The sequence below is a fragment of the Dasypus novemcinctus genome, chromosome 16 (genome assembly GCF_030445035.2).
Source record: "Dasypus novemcinctus isolate mDasNov1 chromosome 16, mDasNov1.1.hap2, whole genome shotgun sequence".
Lineage (NCBI taxonomy): Eukaryota > Metazoa > Chordata > Mammalia > Cingulata > Dasypodidae > Dasypus > Dasypus novemcinctus.
In genome coordinates, this window is record NC_080688.1 from 44,408,113 (window position 1) to 44,426,580 (window position 18,468).

The 18,468-nt window shown below is 37.1% G+C and overlaps 1 pseudogene; it reads right to left on the reverse strand.

Annotated features, from left to right (window-relative positions):
• Positions 1–309: 309 nt before the first annotated feature.
• The window catches only part of LOC139436638 (ferritin light chain pseudogene), a 37,332-nt pseudogene continuing 19,173 nt past the window's right edge, over positions 310–18,468 (reverse strand).

The following is an 18,468-nucleotide window of genomic DNA, read 5'->3' on the forward strand; positions in this document are numbered from 1 at the left end:
GCATTTCCTCCTCTTCTAAGAGATACTGTTTAAAATTGGTGTTAATTCTTCTTTAAACATTTGGTAGAATTATCCAGTGAAAGCACCTGGACCTGGAGTTTTCTGTTTCGGGGATTTAAAAAAAAATTTTTTTCCCAGCTGCTACATAAAGCTTTATTGTTTACACTTGGTTCAGGGCTAACATGTTAAAGGGCTACAAGGTGGCAGTTAGAAAGATGCCTCTTGGCTGGAGGGGCTCAGGCAGAAGCCTGGATGCCAGGGGAATAGACATATTCCCGCCCCCCCACTGCCTCCCGGCTCCGACCGCACCTAGTTATGCTTGAGGGTGAGCCTTTCGAAGAGATACTCATCCAGCCTGGCCTGCTGGCCAGCCAGTCTGCCAAGGTTGGTTAGCTGGTCACCTTTTAGATCAGTTTCACCTCCTCATCTAGGAAATGTTTCCAGGAAGCCACAGAGATGAGGGTCTGTGTTGGCAGATCCCAGGGCATGCAGATCTGAAAGAGCCCGGTTCAGGCTCTTCTCCAGGACAAGAGCAGCTTCCATGGCATCCAGGGGTTTACCCTACTCACCTCTGGATGGCTTCTGCCCGGCCTAGAAGAGGGCGCAGCCGCGAGCTGGTTTTGCATCTTCAGGAGATGCTTCATGCCCTCGTACTTCTCGCCGAGGTGGTCCACGCCCTTCAGGGCCACATAGTCACTGTCGAAATAGTCACCCAGAGAGAGGTAGGTGTAGGATGCCTGCAGCTGCAGGTTGACCAGGCGGTTAATAGAGGTCTCCATTTCAGGGGAATAATTCTGACAGATCTGGGAGGTCAAGGTTGGTCGGCAAGGAGAAGCTAATCACAAAAAGCAGTGTTCGCTGGTCCCAGAAGCAAGGGTGGCTGGGAAGTTGGTCGGCAGGTTGCAACTGGAGAAGGAATTGGAAGGTGGTCGATGCTGAAGAGGTGTGGGGAACAGTCCCTGGGTCTGTTTCATTCCAACACTGTTGGAGCGAGAGACAGATCCCGGGCCGGCCGGGCACGCTGTGTCGAGAACTAATAAAATTTTTAATTCAGTTTCCTTTATGCTATAGAGCCATTAAAATAATCTATTTCATATTAGGTTGAGTTTTGGTATTTTGTGTTCTTTGAGGACCTGGTACAATTTCATCTAAGTTTTCCATTATGGATATAGAGTTTTGATCACCACATTATCTTTTTTTCAATGTCTTCACGGCCAGTAGTTACATCATCTATTTCTATTGGTAGTTTGCGTTTTTGTTCCGTTTTTTTTTTTTTTTTTTTTTTTTGCTCAGTCTCCCTGGAGGCTTGTCAATTTTGCTGATTCTTTCAATGAAATAGCTTCTTTTCGTCTACTTTCACTATTGTTTCTCAATTTTTACTTTCATCGGCATTTCCCCTTATCATTATTTCCTTTTTTTCTAACTAATGCTGACATAATTTCCTTCCTGCCTTCTAAGACTGAAGAGTTTATTTTGCTCTTCTTTTTCTGCTTCTTGACCAGTTTTTAGTTGTTATTAGACTATTGATTAGATAATTTTTCTCTTTTCTAAAGTATGCATTTGGTGCTCAAATTTCCCTCAACACTGCTTGATGTGTAATCCTGTACATTTTGATATCTTGTATTTTCACTTTCATTCAGTTCAAAGTAATTTTACAATTTTAATCCTCCTCCTTGACCCATGGATTATTTAGGGAGAGTTATATAATTTCCAAGTGTTTGGAGATTTTTCTCTCTTTCTGTTATTGATTTCTGGTCCCATTCCATTTTGTTCAGAGAAGGCACTCAGCAATATTTCGATTCTTTAAAAATTTGTTGACATTTTATGGTAAAGCATATGGTCTACTTTGGCTCAAGAAGAATGTGTATTTTGTAATTTTTGAGAGGAGTGCTCTATAAATGTCAATTGGATCCTATTGGTTATTGGTATTCCTGAGTTCTTACATATCTTTGCTGATTTTCTTTTTAATTCTCATATTATTTGTTGAGAAAGTCCCCACCTATACTTGCGGATTTGTTTATTTCTCTTTTCAGTCCTACCAAATTTGATTCATATATTTTATAGCTCTCATTTTTGGCAGATACCCTTATAGGATTGTAAAACTTCTTGTGTGGATTGACAATTTGTCATTATATAATATTCCTTTCTGTGTCTGGCAATTTTCTTTGCTCCAAAGTCTATTTTATCAGATTTGAATATAAACACTCTAGCTGTTTATTCATTAATGTTTGCATAGTGTATATTTTTCTATAGCTTTTCTCACAGTCAGTCTGTATTTAAAGTGACTTTCTTGTAGACAGCAGCATTTAGTTGGGTCATGATTTTTACTCTGCCCATCTCTGTCTTTGTTGTATTTTGATTACTAACATTTAATGTAATAGTGTATGCATTAGGGTAATGTGGTGGTTTTAAGCTGTAGGTATCCAAGAAAAACATGCTCTTAAATCTAATCCATTCCTGTAATTAAGAATCCATTGTAAGAAGGACATTTTGATGAGGTTACTTCATTTACAGTGTGTGTGACCCAGAACAATCAGGACACAGACACAGGAACCAAGATGCTACACCATCAGAACCTGGAAGAGAAAGGAAAGACCAGAAGACACAGCCATGTACTTTACCATGTGACAAAGGAGCCAAGAATTACTGGCAACCAGCCCAAGAATGTGGCAGTCTTTGGGGGGAAAGCATTGTCTTGATGATATCTTGATTTGGACTTTCTTTTAGCCTCAAAACATAAGGAAAAGAATTTTCATTATTTAATCCAATCTATTTCATGGTATTTGCTTGAGCAGCCTAGGAAACTAAAACAAGTTGTATTTGAAACTTTACTTATTGATTTATATTTGTCCACTCTGATTTTTGTTTCTTTGTTTAAATTTTTCTGCGTTTCTGTGGTTTACTTAAACATATTTTAGAATTCCATTTTAATGTGCCTGTAGTGGTTTTGAGTCTATTTTCATAGCTTTCTTAGTGGTTGTTGTATACACACACATACACATACACCCATAATGTCTAATGGTTTACCATTTAATCAGTTTAAGCAAAGTGAGAAATCATACCTTCCTTTGTCTCTCTATCTTCCTCTGTTTATAATATAATTGCCTTAAATATTTCTCGCTATATATTTAGAACCATATCAAGAAGGGCTGTAATTTTTGTTTTACCCTTCAAATATAATTTAGAAGACTCAAGAGAAGTCTATTTTATTTATCCATATTTTTGCTTACCATGTTATTTCTGTTTTCCTGATGTTCCAAGAATCTTTCATCTCTTTTTCTTTTCTGTTTAAAAATCTTTCTTTAGCCACTCTTTTAGGGTAGCTCTTCTTTTAGTTTACATTCCTCTGAAAACACACTGACTTTTACCTTTGTTCTGGAAGGACAATTTCACAAGATTTAGTACTATGGGTTGACATTTCTATTTCAGCATTCAAAAAATATTATGAATCTTCCTCTCACCTCTATGGCTCCTGATAAGAAACCTTCAGTTACTCAAAAAAAATTGTTTTTGCTGTAGGTAATATGTCATATCTTTTTCACTTCTTTCAAGATTTTTCCTTTTTCTTTAGATTTCTTTCTTAAGTTTGAGTATGATATGCCTTTGTGTGGATTTCTACATTTTCAGTCCTGCCCTTTTTCTTTTCTCCTTCTATGAGTCTAGACTGTGTTTTTTAAGAGGAATGAAAGTGATTGAGAAGTCTTAATCAAAAAATTTGTATCATTAAGCTTCTAATGAGAAACAAACTTTGTCATGACTTTGTGACTTAAAGCAATAATCATTTAATTATCTCACTACTATGTGGGTTGGAAATGTGGGCTCTCTCAGTAGGGCAGTTTTTTTCCTGGTCTCCACTGGTATTACTCATATATCTTCAGCTAGCTTCATTTTTGCAGGGAAACTGTTTGGTTTAGGGGCCTCCACTGGGATGGCTTGTTTCTAGTCCACACATCCTCTCACCACCTTCCATCAGAGAAGCTGAGGCTTTGATAGATGGTGGTAGAAATGTTTCAAGAATTGTGAGAGGCAAACACAAATATATGAGCTTTCCAAGGTTGTATGATTGTCATGTTTGCTAGCATCCAATTTCTAAAGTAAGTCACATGGCCAGCCTAAATTCAAGCGATTGATAAATAGAATCCACCTCTTGATAGCAGTAGAATTTTGCAATGTACACAGGAGCTATTATGATCAGATTCACCTTTTCAAATGATGATATGCTATAGTGAGAGGTATGAATTGTAAGAAGAAAGAGTTGACACTGAGGCTAGTTTAAATAGAGGAGATTTAATTGGAGTTGCAAAACACATTTGGTGGTTAACATTTCAAACACATTTAGTAGTTAACATTGACAAAGGACTGATTATGCATGAGGAGGGGAAGAGAGATTTGTTATGCTGTACTATTAGGTTTCTTTCTTGAGCTACATGGTCTATTTATTTATTTAGTATTTAGTGACATTTGTTAAATTGTGAACCTTAGATGTGGCAAGATAAAAACACAGATAATAAGGCAGATTTGGATACATTTTATTTGAGCTACTGAAAGGCATCCAAGTGAAAATATTGACTACCAAGTTCAATATAGAACCAGGATCTCAGAAAAGATTTCTGAATGGAGAAAAGGATCTGTGAGTTACTAACTTATTGACCATAAATCTATCTACAGGAAAGGATAAGTACAATGAAGACATAAGGAGAAGAAGAATGACTTCATAATATGAGGTGGGATGTCAGTTAGGCAATGTGATATATCCCAAATTCAAATGTATATTACCCTAATAGCCACAAAAGTTATATAGTTCTGAAAACAAAAAGGTTGGAAGAAATACTGGGTTCTGGAAAGTTACAAAATATTGTTAACAGTAGTCAGAAAGATATTTTAATTTTTTATATTATTAAGTACAAATATCTTTAGTCCTTGTTTAAAAGATTTGCATATATTTTAAGAGGTGAATAAATACAATATCTTAGTCATCACACATGGTGGTAACTGCAGACTACTGTGAGTAGAGAAAAAGGTCAGGTGATATATACACTTTGAAAAAGGAATCTGGGCTATCCTTTTTTAATAAAAACTTGTAGGAAAATAGGAATAGAAGTAAACTTCTTAACCATGATAAAAAGCATATATGAAAAGCCTACAGCAAACATTCTACTTAATGGTGAAAGACTGAAACTTGGGCACAGATAGGTCAATGCTAGATCTGCTTCAAATTCAGGCCATCAGGTTCCAGTCTGTGGACCTAACCAGTAGAACCTGTTGCTATTCCATAGCCAAAAAAGTTTGAAAAAATCCAGTTTAGGTTTAAACAATTAAATAATTTTCACTAAAACAAGAAGTTGAAATGCTTTTTTTTTTTTTTGAGGTTTTAACTCTTTTTTTTAGTATTTAAAAAAAATTTCTTTGTCTTTATTTTTTAAAATGTTACATTCAAAAAACATGAGGTCCCCATATACCCCGCCCCCTTCACCCCACTTCTCCCATAACAACAACCTCCTCTATCATCATGGGATCTTCATTGCACTTGGTTGAATACATCTCTGAGCACTGCTGCACCACATGGTCAATGGTCCACATTATAGTTTACACTCCCCACAGTGGGTCATAGGAGGACATACAACGTCCAGTAACTGTCCCTGCAGTACCACCCAGGGCAACTCCAAGTCCTAAAAATGCCACCACATCACATCTCTTCTTCCCACTCCCACCCTCAGCATCTACCATGGCCACTTTCTCCATTTCAATGCTACATTTACTTCCATTACTTATCACAATAGTTCCAGAATAGAATATCCGTAAGTCCACTCTAATCCATACTCTATTCTTCCATCCTGTGGACCCTGGGATGGTTATGTCCACTACAACTCTAGATCAGGAGGGGGCTTAGATTCCACATGGACGATGGGTGCAATTATCCTGCTTGCAGTTGTAGGCACTCTTGGCTCCCTGGTGTGGTGGTTGACCTTCTTCACCTCTCTGTTAGCTGGTTGGGGTAAGTCCAATAAACCAGAGGTTAGGAGTTGCAATTTTGTTGAAGCTCAGGACCTGGCTATCACATGGACAGTCCAGAGATTCAGGTCCCCTGAGTATATACTAAACCCCAAGGCCAACCACAGGTCCCGTAAAAGTGACAGGAGAGGCTTGTGAATAAACATCACATCTGAGTCCAACTCCATCAAACTCAGGAAAACAAACTCCAAAGTAGGGCCAACTGATGAGGCACTGAAGTCCATCTGCTATGATGGACCCTCTAAAGACCTCCCGGCTCTTTTGTGGAGACTCACAGCCATATAAACTCATTTGTCCTTTCCATTTCCCCCTTTTATTCAAGGTCAAAAAGCATTTTTAACTCCTGATAATACATGTAGGCTAAGATATTCTGCTGGTCTGATTTGACCCTTTTATTCAAGGTTGTTCTCCAGCCACATCATTAGCTGGTACTTGGTAGTAATCCCTTGGTGCCAGGGAGGCTCATCCCTGGGAGTCATGTCCCATGCTGGGGGGAAGGCAATGCATTTACATGCTGAGTTTGGCTTCAAGACTGGCCACATTTGAGCAACATGGAGGCTCCCAGGAAGTAACTCTTAGGCACCATTCAGCTCTAGGACTAGTTCTTATTTCAGGTACGCAGGCTACAAGCATAGTCATTAGCATCAAGGACTCATTGTTGGACCATCCTTCCTTATTGGTTTTAGCCTTTGCACTTGGGGATTGTTACTATTTCACTAGGGAATGTGACAGAGTTCCCCCAGCCAGGAACTCAGCACTCCCCCAGCTGTCGTTTCCAACTGTAACCACTATGAAAATATCCAAACATTTTTATGCACCCTGCACATTTACCCTGGAGAAATCCCTCCCAACCATGCACCCACCACCAATAACACCCCACACCAGTATACCTCCCCCACCACCACTGAACCTCTTGTGGTCCAAAACCTCCCCCAAAATGAATCCCAATATATTGCCAGGTTCCAATAATAGTAAAATGGAATATAGTGATTGGCTTAAAGGTTAGGTATAGAATACATACTAATTTAGAAAAATTAAAGTAAAATTAAATTGGGGTATCAAAAAATTAAAAAATGAAAAGCTTTGTTTTTGATGTTTTGCCTTCCATCACTGCAGTAAGTGTTGCCCTGTATGCACATTGGCAACTTCTTCCATCTCTTCCTCAGTGTCTCCATCCTTTCTTTTTCTTTTTTCTAATTATTAAGCTTGTGTTCACAAAAGTTTTAGACCACAGTAATTCATATATACAATAAACGGTATTCCCACATATTCAACACCAGACACTTTGCCCCTTCCCCAGCAATAATCTTTTTACAAATTCATACTACATGTACTGTAACTGATGTTCAAATATTGAGAAAATAGCTTTCAAATAAGGTTACACTTGGGTTTACATTGTGGTTTAAATTTTACTATACAATTTTCTAAATTTTTAGTTATCTAATATTTTACATTATGATTTACATTTTAGCCTATAGGCCCCTCAATATTTTTGGTGTAATTTAACATGTCCTATATCCATCCTTGCATAATCTTGTGGAACACTTCCATTGCCCCACAATTACACTAATTCCACCTATTCAATACCTCTTTCCCCCTCCCCTCAAGACCCACAGTGACAATCACTCTTCATTGCTTGAAGGACCATATTCAGAGATACTTGCAATAATGTTGAGGGCTTGACATGCTTGACTGCCCTAATGCATTGGGAGCCACCATTTCTCTCAATAGCTACAATTCCCTCTATTTGAGAACATCAGTCCTCCCCAGGATGTGGGTATACCTTCACTCTCATTGTTTGGGTCTCCATCCAATGACATAACCCACTGTGACAAAATGAGCACTCACACACTCCCTAGAAGACTGTCCTGTGTCAGATTCTCTCTCAAGCATCTTAAACAGATAGCCTTCCTTATTATATTTTTGAAAAAGTTTTCTCAACAATATCCTATGTTCTTATGTTCCTCCACCCTCCCCCAAATTTCTTGGGCCATATTACCCATCCTCCCATCCCTATCCCCCCTCAAGCCTGCAAAGCGCACCCAATGATATCCCTATCCTTCATTTTATCCCTTTCCTGTACAAATACTTACCTCCAGCTTGTCAGAGATTTTACCCAGGTAGGTGTCAGCTCGCAACCTTCCTCTACACCCTAAATTCCTTTAAGCCTATCATCTGGTCTCTAGCTGTCTGAGCAGCTTAGTTTACTTATATCATATCATTGAGGTCATGTAGTATTCATCCTTCAATGCCGGGGTTGCTTCACTTAACATAAGGTTCTCAAGATTCATCCATGTTATCACGTGTGTTTGTAGTGTATTCATTCTTAAAGCTGAGTAGTATTCCATTGTATGTATACACCACATTTTATTTATCCATTCATCTGTTGATGGGCATTTGGGTTGATTCCAACTTTTGACAATAGTGAACAATGCTGCTATGAACAATGGTGTGCATATATCAGTTTGTGTCCTTGTTTTCAGTTCTACTGGGTATATACCCAGGGGTGGAACTGCTGGGTCATATGGCAAATCTATAGCTAGTTTTTAGAGAAGCTGCCAAACTGTCCTCCAGAATGGCTGGATCCTTCTGCATTCCCACCAGCAGTGGATGAGTGTTCCCATTCCTCCACATCCTCTCCAGCATTTATAGTCTTCTGTTTTTTTCATAGCTGCCAATCTTATGGGAGTAAGATGGTATCTCATTGTAGTTTTGATGTGCACTTCTGTAATAGCTAGAGATTTGGAGAATTTTTTCATGAGGTTTTTAGCCATTTGTATTTCTTCTCTGGAGAAGTGTCTGTTTAAATCTTTTTCCCATTTTTAAAATGGGTTGTTTGTCTTTTTATTTTCAGGACATAGGTGTTCTTTTTATATGTTGGTTATAAGTCTCCTATCAGATATATGGTTACCAAATATTTCCTCCCATTGCATAGGTTCTCTTTTCACTTTCATGACAAACTCCTTTGAGGTACAGAAGGCTTTAATTTTGAGGAAGTCCCTTTTATCTATTTGTTCTTTTGCTGCTCGTGCTTTGGGTGTGAAGTTCATGGAGCAATTTCTTATTACAAGGTCCCATAGATGCTTCCCTACATTGCTTTCCAAAGTCTTTATGGTCTTAGCTCTTAAATTTAGGTCTTTGATCCATCTTGAGTTGATTTTTGTATAAGGTGTGAGTTGGTAATCCTCTTTCATTGTTTTACATATGGATATCCAGTTCTCCAGGCACCATTTGTTGAAGAGGCCATTCTCTCCCAGTTGAGAGAGTTTGGTGGCCTTATTGAATATTATATGACTGTATATATGAGAATCTATATCAGAACTCTCAATCTGGTTCCATTGGTCACTGTGTCTATCCTTGTGCTAATACCATGCTGTTTTCACTACTGAACCTTTGTAGTATGTTTTGAAGTCTGGTAGTGTGATTATTCCTATTTCATTTTTCTTTTTCATTATGTCTTTGGCTATTCGGGGCATCTTTCCTTTCCAAATAAATATCATAGCTAGTTTTTCTAGTTCATTAAAGAATGCTGTGTTGATTTTTATTCAGATTGCATTGAATGTGTAGATCAGTTTTGGTAGAAGAGATATCTTAATAACATTTAGTCTTCCTATCTATGAACAGGGAATATTCTTCCATTTATTTAAGTCTTCTTTGATTTCCTTGAACAGTGTTGTGTAGTTTTCTGTGTATAAGTTTTTTACATCTTTAGTTAAATTTATTCCTAGGTATTTGATTTTTAATTTACTATTGTAGATGGTATTTGTTTCTTGATTTCTTCCTGAGATTGCTCATTATTGGTGTACAGAAATGCTACTGATTTTTTCACATTGATCTTAAAGCCTGTGTCTGTACTGAACTCATTTATGAGTTCTAGAAGCTTTCTTATAGACTTCTCAGGATTTTCTCTGTATAGGATCATGTCATCTGCAAATAATGAAATTTTGACTTCATCCTTTCCAAGTTGGATGCCATTTATATCTGGTTCTTGCCTCAGTGCTAGAGCACGTACTTCTAAGACAATGTTAAATAGAAGGAGGTGATAGTGGGCATCTTGTCTTGTTCATGATCTTAGAGGGAAAGATTTAGGATTTCACCATTGTAAATTATGTTGGCTGTGGGTTTTTCATATATACCCTTTATCATGTTCAGAAAATTTCCTTGTATTCTGATCTTTTGCAGAGTTTTTATCAAGAAAGTGTGCTGTATTTTGTCAAATGCTTTTTCTGCATCTGTAGATATGATCATGTGATTTTTTTTCCTTCAATCTCTTTATATTGTGTATTACATCAATCGATTTTCTTATGTTGAACCCTCTTTGCATACCTGGAATGAACCCCACTTGGTCATGGTGTATAATTCATTTAATGTGTTGTTGAATATGATTAGGAAGTATTTTGTTGAGGATTTTTGCATCTAGGTTCATTAGAGAAATTGGTCTGGAATTTTCCTTTCTTGTGGTGTCTTTGTTTGGCTTTGGTACTAGGGTAATGTTAGCATCATAGAATGAGTTAGGCAATGTTCCTTCTGTTTCAATATTTTGGAAGAGTTTCAGCAAGATTGGCATTAGTTCTTTCTGGAATGTTTTGTAGAATTCACCTGTGAAGCTGTCTGGCCCTGGGCTCTTCTTAGTTGGGAGGTTTCTAATGACTGATAATGTCTCCTTACTTGTGATTGGTTTTTTGAGATTTTCCATTTCTTCTTTCATCAGTAGAGGCTGCTTATGTGTTTCTAGGAATTTGTCCATTTCCTCTAAATTGTCCTTCTTGTTGGGATATAGATTTTCAAAGTATCCTCTTATAATAGTCTTCTGTGGGGTCAGTGGTGATATCTCCTTTCTCATTTTTTATTTTGTGTATTTGCCTTTTCTCTCTTTTTTTCTTTGTTAGTCTAGCTAAGAGTTTCTCAATTTTATTGATATTCTCAAAGAACCAGCTTTTGGTTTTGTTTATCTTTTCAAGTGCTTTCTTATTTTCTTTTTCATTTAGTTCTGCTCTTATCTTTGTTGTTTTTTTCTTTCTTTGGAGTTACTTTGTTGTTTTTTTACTAATTCCCCCAAATTTAAAGTTAGTTCTTCAATTTTAGCTCTTTCTTCTTTTTTGATGTATGAATTTATGGCTATAAATTTCCCTCTCAGTACTGCTTTTGCTGCATCCTATGAGTTTGGGTATGTTGTGTTATCATTTTCATTAGTTTAAGGTAGTTATTAATTTCTTTTGTTTTCCTCCTTGACCCACTGTTTTTCTAAGAGTGTGCTGTTTAATTTCCATATCTTGCTGCAAAATCTGGGCCTCTTGCCCTTGCAGATTTCCAAGTTCACTCCACTGTGGTCAGAGAAATTATTTTCTTTGATTTCAATCTTTCTGAATTCATTGAGACTTTGTGGCCCAGCATATGGTCTGTCTTGGAGAATGATCCATGTGCACTTGAGAAAAATGTATATCCCGCTATATTAGGTTTTAATGTTCTGTATATGTTTATTAGGTCCAGCTCCTCTAATATACTGTTCAAAGTTTTGTTTTTGTTTCTTTATCGATTCTCTTTTGAGATGTTCTGTGCAAAGTTGATAGTGGTTTATTAAAGTCTTCCACTATAATTGTAGAGGCATCTATTTTTTCACTTAGTTTTTCCAGTGTTTGCCTCACTTATTTGTAGGCGCCCTTGTTAGGAGCATAAATATTTCTGATTGTTCATTCTTTTTGAAAGATTATTCCTTTCACTAATATGTAGTGTCCACCTTTGTTTTTCACAATTGTTTTCCATTTAAAGTCCATTTTGTCTGATATTAATATTGCTACTCCTGCCCTTTTTTGGTTATTATTTGCTTGTAAGATTGTTTTCCAGTCATTCATTTTCCACCTCCTTGAATCCCTGGGTCTAAGATGAGTTTCTTTTAGACAACACATAGATGGGTCATATTTCCTTATCCAATCTTCCAATCTGTGTTCTTAACAAGTGAGTTTAATTCATTGACATTTAGTGCTATTACTTTCAAGGAATTACTTATATTAGCTATATTTTCTTTGGATTTGTGTTTGTCATATGTTGTTTGATTTTTTTCTTTTTTTATACTTTTAGTTATTCTTACACTCTTCTCCAACTCTTTCTCTCCTGTGTTTTTCTTTCTTCCTGCAGAACTCCCTTTAGTATTTCTTGAAGGGCAGGTTTCTTGTTGGCATACTCTCTTAGTTTCTGTTTATCTGTGAATATTTTGAACTCTCCATCATTTTTGAATGCTAACTTTCTTTTCTTTTAGTACCTTGACTATGTCATACCACTGCTTTCTTGCCTCCATGGTTTCAGATGAGAGATCAGCACTTAGTCTTATGGAACCTCCCTTGTATGTGATGGTTCTCTCTTCTCTTGCTGCTTTTAGTATTTTCTCTTTGTCTTGTGTATTGGGTAATTTGACAAGTATATGTCTTGGGGTAGACCTATTGGGATTTATGCTGTTCAGGGTGCATTGTTCTTCCTGGACATGTACATGCATCTCCCTCAATAGGTTTGGGAAGTTTTCAGCCATTATTTCCTTCAACACCCCTTCTGTCCCCTTTCCCTTCTCTTCTCCTTCTAGGATGCCTATTATGCATATGTTTGTGCATTTTGCATTGTCATTCAGGTCCCTAAGTCCCTGCTGGATATTTTCTATCTTTTTATTGATTAATTCTACTACCTGTTTGATTTCAGATGTACTGTCTTCCACATCACTAATTCTTCCCTCTGCCTCTTCAAATCTGCTGTTGTTTGCTGAGTGTATTTTTTATTTCTTGGATTGTGCTACTGATCCCTATCATCTCCGTGATCTTTTGGTGCATGATCACAATTTCTTCCGTATGTTCTCCAAGTGTTTTCTTAATATGCTTAATCTCTTCCTTCACTTCATTGAATTGGTCCATTACACATGTTTTGAGAGCTTTAATTACTTGTTTGGTGTTCTGCTTCTCTTCCTGGTTTTTAGTTTGTTCATTGTATTGGGCCATGTTTTCCTGATTATTGGTATGGCCTGTAGTTTCTTGTTGCTGTCTAGTCATTTTATCTTGTTGGATTTATTCTGTTGATTATCTTCTTATTCTAGCCTTGGGGTTTAATTAGTTGTTGTTTGTGTGTGTGTGTTAAGTCTTCTCTTTGTCACTTTTTTCTTCTTATTCAATTTCCTTGTTGTTGGCTAAGTTCTCTCAAAGGAAAATATTTGGTCCAGAGAAAGCAAAGGGGGTAAGAAAAGAAAAATATGATAGTAGTATTGATAGGGAGTGTTAGCAGAAGAACCATGTGAGATCTAGGAGAATGGATATAGAACTCATGGAAACTGTGTATTGTTATAACCATAAAAAAGTGGAGTACCTATAATGAGATATTAAACTGAATATGGGCTAGAATATACTATGAATTAAAAGATCAGTAGGAAAGCGGACTTGGCCCAGTGGATAGGGCATCTGTCTACCACATGCAAGTTCCACGTTTCAAACCCTGGGCCTCCTTGACCCATGTGGAATTGGCCCACATGCAGTGCTGATGTGCACAAGGAGTGCCATGACACGCAGGGGTGTCCCCCACGTAGGGAAGCCCCACACACAAGGAGTGTGCCCTGTAAGGAGAGCCATCCAGCATGATAGAAAGTGCAGCCTGCCCAGGAATGGCACTGCACACACGGAGCGTTGACGTAGCAAGATGATGCAACAAAAAGAAACACAGATTCCTGTGCTGTGACAACAACAGAAGTGGACAAAAAGAAGAACACACAACAAATGGACACAGAGAACAGACAACTGGGGTGGGGGGGAATGGGAGAGAAATAAATAAAATAAATCTTAAAAAATAAATAAATTAAAGTTCAGTGCAGTCAGGAGAGAGGGAAAAAAAGAGAGAGGACAATAACATAATGAGTGAGTAAATGATAGAAAACAGATTAGAGGTATTAGAGATAAAAAGTCAGAAATATTGGGGGCTAAACAGAGAGAGGTGAAATGTAAGAGAAACAATAAATGTTGGAGGAGAGAATGATGTAAAGTTAAGGCAATAGCATTGGTAGCCAAAATCAGTACACACAGAAAAGAGAAAATTCAGGTGAGGAAGCACAGCAAATAGGAAATGTTACCTGTAACACTAATATAAAAAAAGAAAAAAGGGGGAAAAAAGGAGAAAGGAGAGAAGAAAAAGAAAAAGCAGAGAGAGAGGAGAAAATAGGGGAAAAAAAAGGAAAAAAAGAGTGGGGGCAGGGGATAAAGAAGAAGATAAAACAAGAAAACAAACCAACAAAAAAGACCAGACAAGGCCTCAGGCAAAGAATCCTCTTTGCAATTGAATAAACTGCTTAGGAGTCTGGCATTCCCTCTTTCTCCCTTCCTCACTTCCTTCTTTCCCAAGGCAGCAGGAAGGTTGCGTGAGGGCTCCTGTAGGAAATTCAAATGGGTCCCTGGTGAACCAATAATGACTCTTGATTTCTCGAGAGAGCACCCACCCCTTGCCAGGAACCCTAAATATGCTATTGGAAGCCTATAAAGCACATCCTACTGTCCCTCTCCCTCAGGTATGCTACAAGGGGACTGGTTAATTTTCTGACTCCACCTTCTTTCAGATCAAGTTTCCTATCCCAGGACTTTTAAGTAAATTGGGCTCTCTTACCAGATTTGCCTCTTCTCTATTCCTAGGCTCTCCCCAAGTCAGCTAATATCTTCGCCAAACTCAATAAAAAGAGGGGGACCAGAAAATTGAACCTGTACTCTTTGGCCCCTCTGCACCTCCCGCCTAAACTCTCCTACTCCCGGAGTTAGTCCGCATCCAGAGGAGTAGGGCAATGTTGGATTTCCGGGATTGCTGGGCTCGGGAAACAGAGGCCCAGAAGAATGTGGACTCGGGGTATTTAGTGTGGGCTATGGGGGTTCAGGGACACAGCCTTGGGGTTCATGCGTTTGGGGGACGCAGGGCTTGGAAACTCTGCCCCACGACCCGATCCGCAGTTCTCAGTGAATGCCAAGGCTCTTAGCCCTAGGGGGAAAGGATTTACCTTCTCAGAGCTTCTGCATTCAGTGTTAGAAACCCACAGTTCTACCTTGGGCAAACACCAATTCTGCTGTAGCCTCTTCAGATCGATGTCCAGACACCTCTCACCCTGCAGGTTCCTGAAGTAGCCTGCTCAGGTAGAACTCTGTCACCACACAGCCAGTCTTTTGTAAGAGAGATGATAACGGTGTACTTACTCAGACACCATTTTGCCCCACCTCAAGAAATGCTTTTAATACACATATGTGCATTGACGAATCTTCAAGAAAATGGCATGGTGTTCAGTGTTTCCCAGAAACTTTAACTAACTGAAAAAAATTTTTTTTTCAAGAATCATCTCATAGGAATTCTGCTCCTAGATAAAGTCTCTGGGGAAAGAAAAAACTAATAACATCAGCTTAAGTCATATAGATTTGGCTTCCATAAAGTAGCTTCATGTTATTAACAGCGTAAAAAAAGAAAGTAAATTTAAATGACTTAAACTCGAAGGTACTAAGTGCCAGTTCTAGGAAAATAACACTCAAAGAAATAAAAATTTTTTAAAGTGAAGAACTAAGATGAAAAAAAAAACGATGTTAAAATACCAATAGGAAAAGTGTTTATCTTAGTTTGATGAATGCAATTTCAAAAATCTGTCTACTGTATTTATTTAAGATTTAAAGGCACTTTGTGCAATTCTGAGCACAGCTATCCACTCTGAATAATTGTTTCCCTCCCCCTAACTCCCTTTAGAATTTGAGTTGAAAGAGATGTTTCTATTTCTGTTGTAAATCATTACAGTTATTATTCATATTAGACGATTGATCCTTTAACTTTCAAAGTCAATGCATTTCAATACTGGATAAAATATTTGCTTTTATATAATCTCATTAAGAGACCTCTGGTGCCTCTAAATAATATAATTTACATGAATACTGATTTAGTAATTGCAGGAACTACTAAAACTTAACTGGGAAAACAATAAACAACACTTTTAAACATGTTCGTAATCTTTTAGAGTTGACAAATTGGCTTCTTAAATTTGATCCTCAATCTTTGTGAAATAGAAAAGGTATCAGTGTTATTGTTTTGTAGATGAAGAAATTTAAATTTAGATTATAGCTATCACCCAGTCATACAAGTAGAAGCTAATAAAAATAAGATTTTTTTTATTGTCTCCTAAACTTAATGTTGGTCCATGATTTGTAAAAAAATAAATTTTACATTAGGATGGTATCTGTGTCATTTTAAGGCAGGGTTATTTCTAAATATATACAAAAATATTAACAGAAGAATGAGTAAAAATTTATTTTTTTTGTTTGTCTGTTTTTAAACAAACACATTTTAGATGAGCAATTTCTGAGTTTGCTGTCTAAATTGAGTAGTGTGTTCCAATACTTCTGAAAAGGATGCTTGCTCTTTCTTTGAATAAAAATCACAGCTTCTCCTTTAGATCCATGAATCTGAATCCTAAAAATATAAAGCATAAGTGAAAACATGAATGAATGAATGAATGATGAATAAATGAACAAATGAAAGAAAGGTATAGAAATGAAGAGAATTATCTTTGCCCTAAAATGTGGAATGCATTATCTTTCCCTCTTTTCTTACCTCATCCTCCAACCATCCAGCCATTTTCCACATCCCCCAAAACACCATATAAGCCTATTTCACAAGAATTTTGTCCCCAGCTGTGTGAGTTTAGCTTGATAACCCAGAGTTTAGAGAATAGGTATCACTAGGCTATTTTTGTGTTCATTCCCCTGATGTTATTTTGGTGTAAAAGAAGTCATTTCTGTGCCAAGGATATCCATAGCTATTAGTAAAATGGACTATTCTTCAGGAAATTTATAGGAAAATTAAAATTTGGGGTTATCCAATCCATAGTTCCTGAACGACTTCTTGGCTAAATGCTTGGTTTTGTTACTATGGTACACCATATGATATTTCCTCATTAAGTAAATGTATTTTTCACAAGATATTCAGTTACTTTTTAGTAGATAAAGAGTGTTTTCAATACTTGCAACCCTCATCCCCTAGATCAATGAATCTAAGTCTCTATAATAAATATCAATAAAAATAAAAATATCTAATGATATACAGTATAACAAGAATATGAACAAGTTGGGTGTTAATAAATAAATTGAAACCTTAGTGGAAACTTGTCTGAGAACCAATAAAAAAGGACCTTGTTTCCACTATTTTACATGTAAAATGCTATCCCTCTCCATTATACTGAGGGTACTTTCTTGCTAAAACAGATGATAGACCCTGTTACTCAACTATCTGAGTGTGAATCTTGGCATCACAACTTAGAAAAGTCATAAGCCTTTGGAAAGTTACCAAAGCTTTATCAACCTTAGCTTCCTGATCTCTTAAATTGCAATAGGAATAATGCCTACCTTTTAATAAGGTGTGAACAAATGTACATCAAGTACTCTGATCACTAGCATGGAGTTATTAATAAATGATAGTTTTATTAATATATGTCCAGGTAAATACTATATATTAGTATAAATACCAAAAAGGCAGACTTATAAAACTATAAATATTAAAATCAGATAATTCAGTGATTCGTGTTTCCCATTTCTTTCAAATATACATTTTTATGATTTTTTTTCACTCAAAAAAAGATACAATGCCAGCCTGAATTTGGAAATAGTTCTAATATATATACTGCCTTTTTTCCTTGAACCATAGCACACAGGTGATAAAGGGTAGATATTTGTAGGAAAGTCTACTTATTCTTAACAGCTCCAAATATATATTGGATAAGGGACTCTGTAGTGAAAGAGACCCAATTATAATAAAGTACAATGCATCATGTGATTGGGAAGCAGAGAAAGCTTTAATTGAGTAAACATAAAGACCCTGCATTTAGTGTGTTATGACAGAGCCAGGGGAGTTTTAAGGAAGGTTTTATAAAGAAAATAAAATTTAAGTTGAAAGCTACAGATTGTGTAGGGAAAATACTAAATAAGGAAGGTATGGTTAGGGTGGAGCTGACGAGTAGGAGTGAGGTTGATATATCAGATAGAATAAAGTATTTGTAAAGGTTTAGGGGTAAGAGTACATGCACTACTTGGAAAACCCAATGAATTTTGTTCTTGCTGGAGAGGAGAGATCGATATGCAGTAGTATGAGAGTCAAAGCTTGAAAATGAATGGGCTTAAACAAAACGCATATGTCCAAGAGTCTGGACAACTACCTGAGGACAATGATCTTATTTGCATTTTATAAAGAAAGAATGCTACAGATGAGAGAATAGATAGGAATGCATTGCAAAAAGGAGTCAATGAGATCAAATAAGAAATGGGAGCGATAACCCATACAGGAGATGATGGTTGGATGAACGGGAAATGGGTAGATGATGATAAAGATGGATAGAAAAATATTTGGGGAAACGGACTTTGGCCCAGTGGTTAGGGCGTCCGTCTACCATATGGGAGGTCCGCGGTTCAAACCCCGGGCCTCCTT